Source organism: Ambystoma mexicanum, chromosome 4q (assembly GCF_040938575.1).
Source record: "Ambystoma mexicanum isolate Mex_15411 chromosome 4q, UKY_AmexF1_1, whole genome shotgun sequence".
Lineage (NCBI taxonomy): Eukaryota > Metazoa > Chordata > Amphibia > Caudata > Ambystomatidae > Ambystoma > Ambystoma mexicanum.
Window position 1 is genome coordinate 13,875,555 of NC_090928.1, and position 12,891 is coordinate 13,888,445.

A 12,891-nucleotide genomic window follows, 5' to 3' on the forward strand; every position below is an offset into this window, starting at 1 on the left:
TATCAGAAGGGTCTCAGGATTGGAAGGGGAAGGATTTGGATATCACATCTCATGTTATCGGAAGGATCTCAGGTTTGGTATTAGAAGTATTGAGATATCACATCTCATGCTATAGGAAGGGTCTCAGGATTGGAATGGGAAGGAGTTGGATATCACATCTCATGCTAAAGGAAGGGTCTCAGGTTTGGTAGAAGCATTGAGATATCACATCTCATGCTATAGGAAGGGTCTCAGGATTGGAATGGAAAGGAGTTGGATATCACATCTCATGCTATAGGAAGGGTCTCAGGTTTGGTATAAGCATTGAGATATCACATCTCATGCTATAGGAAGGGTCTCAGGATTGGAATGGGAAGGAGTTGTATATGACATCTCATGCCGTAGGAAGGGTCTCAGGTTTGGTATAAGCATTGAGATATCACATCTCATGCTATAGGAACCGTCTCAGGATTGGAATGGGAAGGAGTTGGATATCACATCTCATGCTATAGGAAGGGTCTCAGGTTTGGTTTAAGCATTGAGATATCACATCTCATGCTATAGGAAGGGTCTCAGGATTGGAATGGGAAGGAGTTGTATATGACATCTCATGCCGTAGGAAGGGTCTCAGGTTTGATATAAGCATTGAGATATCACATCTCTGCTATCGGAAGGGTCTCAGGATTGGAATGGGAAGGAGTTGGATATCCCATCTCATGTTATAGGAAGAGTCTCAGGTTTGGTATTAGAAGCATTGAGATATCACATCTCATGCTATAGGAAGTGTCTCAGGATTGGAATGGGAAGGACTTGGATATCACATCTCATGCTATAGGGAGGCTCTCAAGTTTGATATTAGAAGCATTGAGATATCACATCTCATGCTATAGGAAGGGTCTCAGGATTGGAATGGGAAGGAGTTGGATATCACATCTCATGCTCTAGGAAGGGTCTCAGGTTTGGTATAAGCAGTGAGATATCACATCTCATGCTATAGGAAGTGTCTCAGGATTGGAATGGGAAGGAGTTGGATATCACATCTCATGTTATAGGAAGGATCTCAGATTTGGTATAAGAATTGAGATATCACATCTCTGCTATCGGAAGGGTCTCAGGGTTGGAATGGGAAGGAGTTGGATATTCCAATCTCATGTTATAGGAAGGGTCTCAGGTTTGGTATTAGAAGCATTGAGATATCACATCTCATGCTATAGGAAGGGTCTCAGGATTGGAATGGGAAGGACTTGGATATCACATCTCATGCTATAGGGAGGGTCTCAAGTTTGATATTAGAAGCATTGAGATATCACATCTCATGATATCGGAAGGGTCTCAGGATTGGAATGGGAAGGAGTTGGATATCAAATCTCATGATAAAGGAAGGGTCTAAGGTTTGGAAGTGGAAGGATTTGTATATCTCATCTCATGTTATAGGACGGGTCTCAGGTTTGGTAATAGAAGCATTGAGATATCAAGTCTCATGGTATAGGAAGGGGCTCAGAATTGGAATGGGAAGGAGTTGGATATCACATCTCAAGCTATAGGAAGGGTCTCAGGATTGGAATGGGAAGGACTTGGATATCACATCTCATGCTATAGGGAGTGTCTCAAGTTTGATATTAGAAGCATTGAGATATCACATCTCATGATATCGGAAGGGTCTCAGGATTGGAATGGGAAGGAGTTGGATATCACATCTCATGATAAAGGAAGGGTCTAAGGTTTGGAAGGGGAAGGATTTGGATATCACATCTCATGTTATAGGACGGGTCTCAGGTTTGGTATTAGAAGCATTGAGATATCAAGTCTCATGGTATAGGAAGGGGCTAAGAATTGGAATGGGAAGGAGTTGGATATCAAGTCTCATGGTATAGGAAGGGGCTCAGAATTGGAATGGGAAGGAGTTGGATATCACATCGCATGTTAAAGGGAGGGTCTCAGGTTTGGAAGGGGAAGGATTTGGATATCACATCTCATGTTATAGGAAGGATCTCAGGTTTGGTATTAGAAGCATTGAGATATCACATCTCAAGCTATCGGAAGTATCTCAGGTTTGGTATTAGAAGCATTGAGATGTCACATCTCATGCTATCAGAAGGGTCTCAGGATTGGAAGGGGAAGGATTTGGATATCACATCTCATGTTATCGGAAGGATCTCAGGTTTGGTATTAGAAGTATTGAGATATCACATCTCATGCTATAGGAAGGGTCTCAGGATTGGAATGGGAAGGAGTTGGATATCACATCTCATGCTAAAGGAAGGGTCTCAGGTTTGGTAGAAGCATTGAGATATCACATCTCATGCTATAGGAAGGGTCTCAGGATTGGAATGGGAAGGACTTAGATATCACATATCATGCTATAGGGAGGGTCTCAGTTTTGATATTAGAAGCATTGAGATATCACATCTCATGCTATCGGAAGTGTCTCAGGATTGGAATGGGAAGGAGCTGGATATCACATCTCATGCTAAAGGAAGGGTCTCAGGTTTGGAATGGGAAGGAGTTGGATATCACATCTCATGTTATAGGAAGGGTCTCAGGTTTGGTATAAGCATTGAGATATCACATCTCTGCTATCGGAAGTGTCTCAGGATTGGAATGGGAAGGAGTTGGATATCCCATCTCATGTTATAGGACGGGTCTCAGGTTTGTTATTAGAATCATTGAGATATCATATTGCATGCTGTAGGAAGGGTCTAAGGATTGGAATGGGAAGGACTTGGATATCACATCTCATGCTATAGATAGGCTCTCAGGTTTGGAAAGGGAAGGAGTTGGATATCACATTTCATGTTAGAGGAAGGATCTCAGGTTCGGTATTAGAGGCATTGAGATATCACATCTCATGCTATAGGAAGGGTCTCAGGATTGGAATGGGAAGGAGTTGGGTATCACATCTCATGCTATAGGAAGGGTCTCAGGTTTGGTATAAGCATTGAGATTTCACATCTCATGCTATAGGAAGGGTCTCAGGATTGGAATGGAAGGAGTTGGATATCACATCTCATGTTATAGGAAGGATCTCAGGTTTGGTATTAGAAGCATTGAGACATCACATCTCATGCTATAGGAAGGGTCTCAGGATTGGAATGGGAAGGAGTTGGATATCACATCTCATGCTATAGGAAGGGTCTCAGGTTTGGTATAAGCATTGAGATATCACATCTCATGCTATAGGAAGGTTCTCAGGATTGGAATGGGAAGGAGTTGTATATGACATCTCATGCCGTAGGAAGGGTCTCAGGTTGGGTATAAGCATTGAGATATCACATCTCTGCTATCGGAAGGGTCTCGGGATTGGAATGGGAAGGAGTTGGATATCCCATCTCATGTTATAGGAAGAGTCTCAGGTTTGGTATTAGAAGCATTGAGATTTCACATCTCATGCTATAGGAAGTGTCTCAGGATTGGAATGGGAAGGACTTGGATATCACGACTCATGCTATAGGGAGGGTCTCAAGTTTGATATTAGAAGCATTGAGATATCACATCTCATGCTATAGGAAGGGTCTCAGGATTGGAATGGGAAGGAGTTGGATATCACATCTCATGCTATAGGAAGGGTCTCACGTTTGGTATAAGCAGTGAGATATCACATCTCATGCTATAGGAAGGGTCTCAGGATTGGAATGGGAAGGAGTTGGATATCACATCTCATGTTATAGGAAGGATATCAGGTTTGGTATAAGCATTGAGATATCACATCTCTGCTATCGGAAGGGTCTCAGGATTGGAATGGGAAGGAGTTGGATATTCCCATCTCATGTTATAGGAAGGGTCTCAGGTTTGGTATTAGAAGCATTGAGATATCACATCTCATGCTGTATGAAGGGTCTCAGGATTGGAATGGGAAGGAGTTGGATATCACATCTCATGCTAAAGGGAGGGTCTCAGGTTTGGAAGGGGAAGGATTTGGATATCACATCTCATGTTATAGGAAGGATCACAGGTTTGGTATTAGAAGCATTGAGATATCACATCTCATGCTATCGGAAGGGTCTCAGGATTGGAATGGGAAGGAGTTGGATATCACATCTCATGCTATAGGAAGGGTCTCAGGTTTGGAACGGGAAGGAGTTGGTTATCACATCTCATGTTATAGGAAGAGTCTAAGGTTTGGTATAAGCATTGAGATATCACATCTCTGCTATCGGAGGTGTCTCAGGATTGGGATGGGAAGGAGTTGGATATCACATCTCATGCTATAGGAAGGGTATCAGGTATGGAACGGGAAGGAGTTGGATATCCCATCTCATGTTATAGGACGGGTCTCAGGTTTGGTATTAGAAGCATTGAGATATCACATCGCATGCTGTAGGAAGGATCTCAGGTTTGGAATGGGAAGGAATTGGATATCACATCTCATGTCATAGGAAGTATCTCAGGTTTGGTATTAGAAGCATTGAGATATCACATCTCATGCTATAGGAATGGTCTCAGGATTGGAATGGGTAAGAGTTGGATATTACATTCTTGCTATAGGAAGGGTCTCATGTTTGGAATGGGAAGGAGTTGGATATCACATATGCTATAGGAAGGGTCTCAGGTTTGGAACGGGAAGGAGTTGGATATCACATCTCATGTTATAGGAAGGGTCTCAGGTTTGGTATAAGCATTGAGATAGCACATCTCTGCTATCGGAGGTGGCTCAGGATTGGAATGGGAAGGAGTTGGATATCCCATCTCATGTTATAGGACGGGTCTCTGGTTTGGTAATAGAATCATTGAGATATCACATCGCATGCTGTAGGAAGGGTCTAAGGATTGGAATGGGATGGACTTGGATATCACATCTCATGCTATAGGTAGGCTCTCAGGTTTGGTATAAGCATTGAGATATCACATCTCATGCTATAGGAAGGGTCTAGGGATTGGAATGGGAAGGATTTGGATATTACATCTCATGCTATAGGAAGGGTCTCAGGTTTGGTATAAGCATGGAGATATCACTTCTCATGCTATAGGAAGTGTCTCAGGATTGGAATGGGAAGGAGTTGGATATCACATCTCATGTTATAGGAAGGATCTCAGGTTTGGTATTAGAAGCATTGAGACATCACATCTCATGCTATAGGAAGGGTCTCAGGATTGGAATGGGAAGGAGTTGGATATCACATCTCATGCTAAAGGGAGGGTCTCAGGTTTGGAAGGGGAAGGATTTGGATATTACATCTCGTGTTATAGGAATGATCTCAGGTTTGGTATTAGAAGCATTGAGATATCACATCTCATGCTATCGGAAGGATCTCAGGATTGGAATGGGAAGGAGTTCGATATCACATCTCATGCTATAGGAAGGGTCTCAGGATTGGAATGGGAAGGAGTTTTATATGACATCTCATGCCATAGGAAGGATCTCAGTTTTGGTATTAGAAGCATTGAGACATCACATCTCATGTTATAGGAAGGGTCTCAGGATTGGAATGGGAAGGAGTTGGATATCACATCTCATGCTATAGGAAGGGTCTCAGATTTGGTATAAGCATTGAGATATCACATCTCATGCTATAGGAAGGGTCTCAGGATTGGAATGGGAAGGAGTTGTATATGACATCTCATGCCACAGGAAGGGTCTCAGGTTTGGTATAAGCATTGAGATATCACATCTCTGCTATCGGAAGGGTCTCAGGATTGCAATGGGAAGGAGTTGGATATCCCATCTTATGTTATAGGAAGGGTCTCAGGTTTGGTATTAGAAGCATTGAGATATCACATCTCATGCTATAGGAAGGGTCTCAGGATTGGAATGGGAAGGACTTGGATATCGCATCTCATGCTATAGGGAGGGTCTCACGTTTGGAAAGGGAAGGAGTTGGATATCACATTTCATGTTAGAGGTAGGATCTCAGGTTTGTTATTAGAGGCATTGAGATATCACATCTCATGCTATCAGAAGGGTCTCAGGATTGGAATGGGAAGGAGTTGGATATCACATCTCATGCTAAAGGGAGGGTCTCAGGAATGGAAGGGGAAGGATTTGGATATCACATCTCATGTTATAGGAAGGATCTCAGGTTTGGTATTAGAAGCATTGAGATATCACATCTCATGCTATCGGAAGGATCTCAGGTTTGGTATTAGAGGCATTGAGATATCACATCTCATGCTAAAGGGAGGGTCTCGGGTTTGGAAGGGAAAGGATTTGGATATCACATCTCTTGTTATAGGAAGGATCACAGGTTTGGTATTAGAAGCATTGAGATATCACATCTCATGCTATCGGAAGGGTCTCAGGATTGGAATGGGAAGGAGTTGGATATCACATCTCATGCTATAGGAAGGGTCTCAGGTTTGGAACGGGAAGGAGTTGGATATCACATCTCATGTTATAGGAAGAGTCTCAGGTTTGGTATAAGCATTGAGATATCACATCTCTGCTATCGGAGGTGTCTCAGGATTGGGATGGGAAGGAATTGGATATCACATCTCATGCTATAGGAAGGGTATCAGGTTTGGAACGGGAAGGAGTTGGATATCCCATCTCATGTTATAGGACGGGTCTCAGGTTTGATATTAGAAGCATTGAGATATCCCATCGCATGCTGTAGGAAGGGTCTCAGGTTTGGTATTAGAAGCATTGAGATATCACATCTCATGCTATCAGAAGGGTCTCAGGATTGGAATGGGAAGCAGTTGGATATCACATCTCATGCTAAAGGGAGGGTCTCAGATTTGGAAGGGGACGGATTTGGATATCACATCTCATGTTATCGGAAGGATCTCAGGTTTGGTATTAGAAGTATTGAGATATCACATCCCATGCTATAGGACGGGTCTCAGGTTTGATATTAGAAGCATTGAGATATCCCATCGCATGCTGTAGGAAGGGTCTCAGGTTTGGTATTAGAAGCATTGAGATATCACATCTCATGCTATCAGAAGGGTCTCAGGATTGGAATGGGAAGCAGTTGGATATCACATCTCATGCTAAAGGGAGGGTCTCAGGATTGGAATGGGAAGGAGTTGGATATCACATCTCATGCTAAAGGAAAGGTCTCAGGTTTGGTAGAAGCATTGAGATATCACATCTCATGCTATAGGAAGGGTCTCAGGATTGGAATGGGAAGGACTTAGATATCACATATCATGCTATAGGGAGGGTCTCAGTTTTGATATTAGAAGCATTGAGATATCAGATCTCATGCTATCGGAAGTGTCTCAGGATTGGAATGGGAAGGAGCTGGATATCACATCTCATGCTAAAGGAAGGGTCTCAGGTTTGGAACGGGAAGGAGTTGGATATCACATCTCATGTTATAGGAAGGGTCTCAGGTTTGGGATAAGCATTGAGATATCACATCTCTGCTATCGGAAGTGTCTCAGGATTGGAATGGGAAGGAGTTGGATATCCTATCTCATGTTATAGGACGGGTCTCAGGTTTGTTATTAGAATCATTGAGATATCATATTTCATGCTGTAGGAAGGGTCTAAGGATTGGAATGGGAAGGACTTGGATATCACATCTCATGCTATAGATAGGCTCTCAGGTTTGGAAAGGGAAGGAGTTGGATATCACATTTCATGTTAGAGGAAGGATCTCAGGTTTGGTATTAGAGGCATTGAGATATCACATCTCATGCTATAGGAAGGGTCTCAGGTTGGAATGGGAAGGAGTTGGATATCACATCTCATGTTATAGGAAGGCTCTGAGGTTTGGAAGGGGAAAGAGTTGGATATCACATTTCATGTTAGAAGTAGGATCTCAGGTTTGGTATTAGAGGCATTGAGATATCACATCTCATGCTATCAGAAGGGTCTCAGGATTGGAAGGGGAAGGAGTTGGATATCACATCTCATGCTAAAGGGAGGGTCTCAGGTTTGGAAGGGGAAGGATTTGGATATCACATCTCATGTTATAGGAAGGATCTCAGGTTTGGTATTAGAAGCATTGAGATATCACATCTCATGCTATCGGAAGGATCTCAGGTTTGGTATTAGAAGCATTGAGATATCACATCTCATGCTATCAGAAGGGTCTCAGGATTGGAATGGGAAGGAGTTGGATATCACATCTCATGCTAAAGGGAGGGTCTCAGGTTTGGAAGGGGAAGGATTTGGATATCACATCTCATGTTATCGGAAGGATCTCAGGTTTGGTATTAGAAGTATTGAGATATCACATCTCATGCTATAGGAAGGGTCTCAGGATTGGAATGGGAAGGAGTTGGATATCCCATTTCATGCTAAAGGAAGGGTCTCAGGTTTGGTAGAAGCATTGAGATATCACATCTCATGCTATAGGAAGGGTCTCAGGATTGGAATGGGAAGGACTTAGATATCACATATCATGCTATAGGGAGGGTCTCAGTTTTGATATTAGAAGCATTGAGATATCACATCTCATGCTATCGGAAGTGTCTCAGGATTGGAATGGGAAGGAGCTGGATATCACATCTCATGCTAAAGGAAGGGTCTCAGGTTTGGAACGGGAAGGAGTTGGATATCCGATCTCATGTTATAGGAAGGGTCTCAGGTTTGGTATAAGCATTGAGATATCACATCTCTGCTATCGGAAGTGTCTCAGGATTGGAATGGGAAGGAGTTGGATATCCCATCTCATGTTATAGGACGGGTCTCAGGATTGTTATTAGAATCATTGAGATATCATATTGCATGCTGTAGGAAGGGTCTAAGGATTGGAATGGGAAGGACTTGGATATCACATCTCATGCTATAGGAAGGGTCTCAGGTTTAGTATAAGCATTGAGATATCACATCTCATGCTATAGGAAGGGTCTCAGGATTGGAATGGAAGGAGTTGGATATCACATCTCATGTTATAGGAAGGGTCTCAGGTTTGGTATAAGCACTGAGATATCACATCTCATGCTATAGGAAGGGTCTCAGGATTGAAATGGGAAGGAGTTGTATATGACATCTCATGCCGTAGGAAGGGTCTCAGGTTTGGTATAAGCATTGAGATATCACATCTCTGCTATCGGAAGGGTCTCAGGATTGGAATGGGAAGGAGTTGGATATCCCATCTCATGTTATAGGAAGAGTCTCAGGTTTGGTATTAGAAGCATTGAGATATCACATCTCATGCTATAGGAAGTGTCTCAGGATTGGAATGGGAAGGACTTGGATATCACATCTCATGCTATAGGGAGGGTCTCAAGTTTGTATTAGAAGAATTGAGATATCACATCTCATGCTATAGGAAGGGTCTCAGGATTGGAATGGGAAGGAGTTGGATATCACATCTCATGCTATAGGAAGGGTCTCAGGTTTGGTATAAGCAGTGAGATATCACATCTCATGCTATAGGAAGTGTCTCAAGATTGGAATGGGAAGGAGATGGATATCACATCTCATGTTATAGGAAGGATCTCAGGTTTGGTATAAGCATTGAGATATCACATCTCTGCTATCGGAAGGGTCTCAGGATTGGAATGGGAAGGAGTTGGATATTCCCATCTCATGTTACAGGAAGGGTCTCAGGTTTGGTATTAGAAGCATTGAGATATCACATCTCATGCTATAGGAAGGGTCTCAGGATTGGAATGGGAAGGACTTGGATATCACATCTCATACTATAGGGAGGGTCTCAAGTTTGATATTAGAAGCATTGAGATATCACATCTCATGATATCGGAAGGGTCTCAGGATTGGAATGGGAAGGAGTTGGATATCACATCTCATGATAAAGGAAGGGTCTAAGGTTTGGAAGGGGAAGGATTTGGATATCACATCTCATGTTATAGGACGGGTCTCAGGTTTGGTATTAGAAGCATTGAGATATCAAGTCTCATGGTATAGGAAGGGTCTCAGAATTGGAATGGGAAGGAGTTGGATATCACATCTCAAGCTATAGGAAGGGTCTCAGGATTGGAATGGGAAGGAGTTTGATATCACATCTCATGCCATAGTATGGGTCTCAGGTTTGGTAGAAGCATTGGGATATCACATCTCATGCTATCGGAAGGGTATCAGGATTGGATTTGGAAGGAGTTGGATATCCCATCTCATGCTATAGGAAGGGTCTCAGGTTGGAATGGGAAGGAGTTGGATATCACATCTCATGCTAAAGGAAGGGTCTCAGGTTTGGTATTAGAGGCATTGAGATATCACATCTCATGCTATCAGAAGGGTCTCAGGATTGGAATGGGAAGGAGTTGGATATCACATCTCATGCTAAAGGGAGGGTCTCAGGTTTGGAAGGGGAAGGATTTGGATATCACATCTCATGTTATAGGAAGGATCTCAGGTTTGGTATTAGAAGCATTGAGATATCACATCTCATGCTATCGGAAGGATCTCAGGTTTGGTATTAGAAGCATTGAGATATCACATCTCATGCTATCAGAAGGGTCTCAGGATTGGTATGGGAAGGAGTTGGATATCACATCTCATGCTAAAGGGAGGGTCTCAGGTTTGGAAGGGGAAGGATTTGGATATCACATCTCATGTTATCGGAAGGATCTCAGGTTTGGTATTAGAAGTATTGAGATATCACATCTCATGCTATAGGAAGGGTCTCAGGATTGGAATGGGAAGGAGTTGGATATCACATCTCATGCTAAAGGAAGGGTCTCAGGTTTTGTAGAAGCATTGAGATATCACATCTCATGCTATAGGGAGGGTCTCAGTTTTGATATTAGAAGCATTGAGTTATCACATCTCATGCTATCGGAAGTGTCTCAGGATTGGAATGGGAAGGAGCTGGATGTCACATCTCATGCTAAAGTAAGGGTCTCAGGTTTGGAATGGGAAGGAGTTGGATATCACATCTCATGTTATAGGAAGGGTATCAGGTTTGGTATAAGCATTGAGATATCACATCTCTGCTATCGGAAGTGTCTCAGGATTGGAATGGGAAGGAGTTGGATATCCCATCTCATGTTATAGGACGGGTCTCAGGTTTGTCATTAGAATCATTGAGATATCATATTGCATGCTGTGGGAAGGGTCTAAGGATTGGAATGGGAAGGACTTGGATATCACATCTCATGCTATAGATAGGCTCTCAGGTTTGGAAAGGGAAGGAGTTGGATATCACATTTCATGTTAGAGGAAGGATCTCAGGTTTGGTATTAGAGGCATTGAGATATCACATCTCATGCTATAGGAAGGGTCTCGGGATTGGAATGGGAAGGAGTTGAGTATCACATCTCATGCTATAGGAAGGTCTCAGGTTTGGTATAAGCATTGAGTTATCACATCTCATGCTATAGGAAGGGTCTCAGGATTGGAATGGAAGGAGTTGGATATCACATCTCATGTTATAGGAAGGATCTCAGGTTTGGTATTAGAAGCATTGAGACATCACATCTCATGCTATAGGAAGGGTCTCAGGATTGGAATGGGAAGGAGTTGGATATCACATCTCATGCTATAGGAAGGGTCTCAGGATTGGAATGGAAAGGAGTTGTATATGACATCTCATGCCGTAGGAAGGGTCTCAGGTTTGGTATAAGCATTGAGATATCACATCTCTGCTATCGGAAGGGTCTCAGGATTGGAATGGGAAGGAGTTGGATATCCCATCTCATGTTATAGGAAGAGTCTCAGGTTTGGTATTAGAAGCATTGAGATATCACATCTCATGCTATAGGAAGTGTCTCAGGATTGGAATGGGAAGGACTTGGATATCACATCTCATGCTATAGGGAGGGTCTCAAGTTTGATATTAGAAGCATTGAGATATCACATCTCATGCTATAGGAAGGGTCTCAGGATTGGAATGGGAAGGAGTTGGATATCACATCTCATGCTATAGGAAGGGTCTCAGGTTTGGTATAAGCAGTGAGATATCACATCTCATGCTATAGGAAGGGTCTCAGGATTGGAATGGGAAGGAGTTGGATATCACATCTCATGTTATAGGAAGGATCTCAGGTTTGGTATAAGCATTGAGATATCACATCTCTGCTATCGGACGGGTCTCAGGATTGGAATGGGAAGGAGTTGGATATTCCCATCTCATGCTATAGGAAGGGTCTCAGGATTGGAATGGGAAGGAGTTGGATATCACATCTCATGCTATAGGAAGGGTCTCAGGTTTGGTATAAGCAGTGAGATATCACATCTCATGCTATAGGAAGGGTCTCAGGATTGGAATGGGAAGGAGTTGGATATCACATCTCATGTTATAGGAAGGATCTCAGGTTTGGTATAAGCATTGAGATATCACATCTCTGCTATCGGACGGGTCTCAGGATTGGAATGGGAAGGAGTTGGATATTCCCATCTCATGTTATAGGAAGGGTCTCAGGTTTGGTATTAGAAGCATTGAGATATCACATCTCATGCTGTAGGAAGGGTCTCAGGATTGGAATGGGAAGGAGTTGGATATCACATCTCATGCTAAAGGGAGGGTCTCAGGTTTGGAAGGGGAAGGATTTGGATATCACATCTTATGTTATAGGAAGGATCACAGGTTTGGTATTAGAAGCATTGAGATATCACATCTCATGCTATCGGAAGGGTCTCAGGATTGGAATGGGAAGGAGTTGGATATCACATCTCATGCTATAGGAAGGGTCTCAGGTTTGGAACGGGAAGGAGTTGGATATCACATGTCATGTTATAGGAAGAGTCTCAGATTTGGTATAAGCATTGAGATATCACATCTCTGCTATCGGAGGTGTCTCAGGATTGGGATGGGAAGGAGTTGGATATCACATCTCATGCTATAGGAAGGGTATCAGGTTTGGAACGGGAAGGAGTTGGATATCCCATCTCATGTTATAGGACGGGTCTCAGGTTTGGTATTAGAAGCATTGAGATATCACATCGCATGCTGTAGGAAGGATCTCAGGTTTGGAATGGGAAGGAATTGGATATCACATCTCATGTCATAGGAAGTATCTCAGGTTTGGTATTAGAAGCATTGAGATATCACATCTCATGCTATAGGAATGGTCTCAGGATTGGAATGGGTAGGAGTTGGATATTACATTCTTGCT